The sequence below is a fragment of the Lathyrus oleraceus genome, chromosome 4 (assembly GCF_024323335.1).
Source record: "Lathyrus oleraceus cultivar Zhongwan6 chromosome 4, CAAS_Psat_ZW6_1.0, whole genome shotgun sequence".
Classification (NCBI taxonomy): Eukaryota; Viridiplantae; Streptophyta; class Magnoliopsida; order Fabales; family Fabaceae; genus Lathyrus; species Lathyrus oleraceus.
In genome coordinates, this window is record NC_066582.1 from 26,692,382 (window position 1) to 26,696,936 (window position 4,555).

Sequence of the window (4,555 nt, forward strand, 5' to 3'; positions counted from 1 at the left end):
AAATCCATTTTTTTAAAGCTAAAACAAACTGATATCCGTTATTGTAGATAAAAAGCACTTGAACCATTATGGGAAAGTATTTACTTTCCATTAAACCTCATCATTTAGCATATATTACCTCTATCCTAATAAATCAGTTTGTTAAAAAAAATAGTCCTAAATTATAAAGGGTAATGTTAACTGGGCATAAGTTAAGAGACTAATATAAAAATAAAATTTTGAAAATTGTGTATTGAATTTATTAAAAATTTATAATTAATAATTTTATTTATTTTTTAATACAAATTTTCTATTTGTATGTTTCTTAATCTGTGCCCTTGGGGTAAGGGCACAAATTAGTATTACCCAATTATAAATTACCTTATCATTTTAATATAAATTAATAATATTTTTCTAACATACCTTCTATTTTCTTCGATCTTATTTATAAGCAAAAATCTTTTAATTTTTTTGACCTTAAATATAAACAAATAGTAATATCTATAAATATATTTTAACAAAAATATGAAAGAAAAACAAAATTTGAGAAAGTATCACACACATCCGTCATAGTTTATTGAGAAGTTCAATCAATTTGGATGACCAATAAGAAGAGAAGAACAACGGATAAAGAAAGTAAAGAACAATGAAGGAAAAGAGTAATAAAATTCTGCAGAGTTTCTCTCTGTCCACAAACTGTGAAAATCTTCTTATTCACTTTACAACTGCAAAATACTGTGAATTACAATGTTATGAATACTCTATTCACTTCATTACAAAAATAATGGTTACTCGCTCTATTTATAGATTTAGGTTAACTTGGACCTCAAGGCAAAACTCAAAACTATAAAAGCCCAAAAATAGCTAACATTACTAAAATAATTTAAGTCGAAATCATATATGAAGCAACATGCTTCGACACTTCGATACACTAACACAACTCAACACAGTAGGTGGTTCGACACCTCATTGTTCCTGTTGAGCAACATGCTTTGATATAAGGAATTACAATTTAGCATACCACCTAGTTCATTGTGTCTAAGCTATCTACATTCATCATAGTTCTTAGTCTTTTAAACACTTCAACCTGCAATCCCTTCGTCATGATATCTGCAATCTAATTCTCAGTTCTGCACTGTTCCACATTCATCTTCTCATTTGCTACATGCTCTCGAAGATAATGGAACCTTATCTCGATGTGCTTGCTTCGACCATGTGCTATCAGATTCTTCTCGAGATTCATAGCTGACATGTTGTCGATCTTCATGGTAATTGATCCATGACTCTTCGTTGTTATCTCTTCGACCAAATTCATCATCCACGTTGCTTGACATGTACAAAGAGAAGCATCTATGTATTCTGCTTCGTACGACGATAATGCCACTACTGGCTCCTTTCTCGAACTCCAAGCAACCGGTGCACCACCTATCATAAACACATAGCCCGCTGTGGATTTTCGATCATCAGCATCACTACACCAACTTAAGTCGGTGTATCCCACTAAATTGCATTCTTTTCCTTTATCAACTGCAGGAAACAAAATTCCATAGTCGAGAGTTTCTTTCAGATACCTTAGTATCCTATTTGTCGCTGCTAGATGTGATATCTTTGGCTTCTGCATGAATCTACTCACCATACATATAATGCATGCTAAGTCAGGTCTTGTATGACAAAGGTATTGAAGTGACCCAATAAGTCTTCTATATTAGGTTGGGTCAACATCATCTTCATTTGAATATTTCGACAGTTGTAATCTGGGCTCAGTTGGAGTCGAGGTTGGGTTGAAATCTTGCATCTCAAATCTCTTGAGTATTTTCCCTGCATACCTTCTTTGATACATCATCAAACCTCTACCACTCTTGTAGAATTCGATGCCAATGAAATATGAAATGTCACTCAGATCTGACATTTTGAATTTCTTGTTGAGATCACCTTTGAAGTCTTCGATCTCCTTCTTGCAGCTACCTGTTATCAACAAGTCATCGACATAGAGACATAGTATAAGCAATTTACTCTTGCTTCTTCTTACATACACTCCATGTTCAGATTTTCACTTCACAAATTCTTTCTCCCTTAGAAATCCATCTATCTTCTTGTTCCAAGCTCTTGGAACTTGTTTAAGTCCGTACAGGGCTTTATGCAACATGTACACCCTTCTTTCTTTGTCTTGTTTCATAAACTCAGCTGGTTGTATAACATAAACTTCTTCTTCTAAGGGGTCATTCAGGAATGCACATTTCACATCCATATGGCACATCCGTCAGTTGTTCATCTGATTGTTTCGATCCTAGCAACAGGTGCAAAAACTTCATCGAAGTCAATTCCTTTTTTCTGAAGAAATCCTTTCGCCACAAGTATCTCCTTGTGTCGAGTCACTTTTCCTCTAGGATTCAACTTCACCTTGTATACCCACTTCACATCGATTGCCTTCTTGTCTTGGGGCAATTCGACAAGTGACCAAGTGTTGTTGACTTCAATTGACTTTAGCTCTTCGTTCATTGCTTTCATCCACTTCGAATTTTCAATGTCTGAGTTGCATTGACTGGTTCGACATCTGCGTAGAAAGCATAATGTACCAACTCACATTCTTCATTGACCATATCATCTGATGTAATTACACATTCTTGCAACCTTGCAGACATGTGTCTTGTTCCTTGAGGTTTGCTTGGGCCTGCTTCAACTCTGACTTCTTCTTGTCGAACTTCTCTTTCGACTTCAATTGATGGTTCATCATAAAAGATTCTCATTGAATCTTTCTTGACATTCATAGTCAAATCCCACTCCTTAAGCTCATCTATGGTTATGTCCCTGCTGACCACCACTTGCTTATTCACTGGGTCAAACAACTTGTATCCTCCAGTCAAATGATATCCTATCAGGATCATGTGACTCGACTTGTCATCAAGTTTTCTTCTCAACTGATCTGGCAGATGTCTATGTGTTATAGATCCAAACACCTTTAGATGACTCAAGCTAGGCTTGACACCAAACCAACATTCTTCTGGCGTGATTCCTTCTAGCTTCTTCGTCAGAGATCTGTTCAGGATATATGTCGCAGTCAACACAATTTCTCCCCATAATTCTTTGGATAGATGCTTGTCTTTCAACATACTTCTAACCATATTCATAATGGTTATATTCTTCCTTTCTTCGACTCCATTCAGCTGTGAAGTGTAGGGTGGCACGATCTCATGCACAATTCCTTCTTTCACACATAATGCATCAAAATCTTTCGACAGATATTCTCCACCACCATCAGTCTTTAAAATCTTGATCTTTCGACCGCTTTGTCTTTCGGCCATAGATTTAAACTTGGCAAATACCTCGATCACTTCACTTTTCTTCTTGATCAGGTAAGACTATAGTTTTCGATTGAAATCATCTATGAATATAACAAAGTATTTGTTACCTCCAATCGAATCCACCTAGAGAGGACCACATACATCAGAGTATATAACTTCAAGAATTGCCTCGACCTGCTTCCTGCATTCTTACTAAAGTTATTCTTGTGCTGCTTCACCTACACACATTCTTCACACACTTCATTTGGAATGTCGATTTCTGGTAATCTTGAAACCATATTTCTTCTCTTCAAATCTCTGATGTCTTTGAAATTGAGATGACCAAGTCTATAATGTCATATCCATTCACCTTTGTGGGCTTTTGTTGCAAGGCATTTATGCTCCATCACATTAAGCTCAATCTTGAAGGTTCTATTATGAGACATTGAAGTCTTTAAGATCAACCTTCCAGTTGAGTCGAGAACTCTCATCTTCTTGTCTTCGATCGACACTCTGTAGTTCTTTTCGACTAACTGTCCTATGCTGAGAAAATTGCTCTTCATGCCTGGTATGTACAACACATTTGAAATTACTGACCTCTTGCCATCTTTCCTCATAATTATAACATCACCAACACCTTCAGCTGCTAGAGTGTTGTCATTTGCAAATTTCACCATGTTTTTCATTTAGGGTTTTATGTTGATAAACCAATCTTTCCTTCGAGACATGTGTGATGAGCATCCTGAGTCCAAGTACCACTGGTCCTTGAATTTCTCTCCATCTCTTGTTGTAACCATCAGCAACGTCTCTTCTTCTTTATGTTTCGTCAACTTTGCATAAGTTTCTTGATTCTTTTGCTTTTCTAGACAATCACTATAATAGTGACCATACTTTTGACAATTGTAACACTGAATGTGAATCTTGTCTGGCTTTTGACCACCACCTCTTCCTCTACCTGCAACACCGCCACTTTGGCTGCCTTGGTTCCAGGGTTTTCTATGATTTGACCAGTTTCCTTCTTGCTGATTTCGAACAGCTGAATTGTTGTAACCTCATCTGCCTTTGTTGTCATTCCAAGTTCCTTTGCATTTTCTTTCTTTTACTGATTGCACTAGTAAAGTCATATCACTCTTCGACTTTTCTGCATCTCTTTCAACCATTCTTCGTTCATGAAATTCAAGCGTCCCTTGAAGCTCTTCCTTTGTCACTTTTGACAAATCTTGCGACTCTTCTATGGCTACTACTACGTGGTCGAACTTTGGAGCCAACGACCTCAAGATCTTTTTAACAACAGA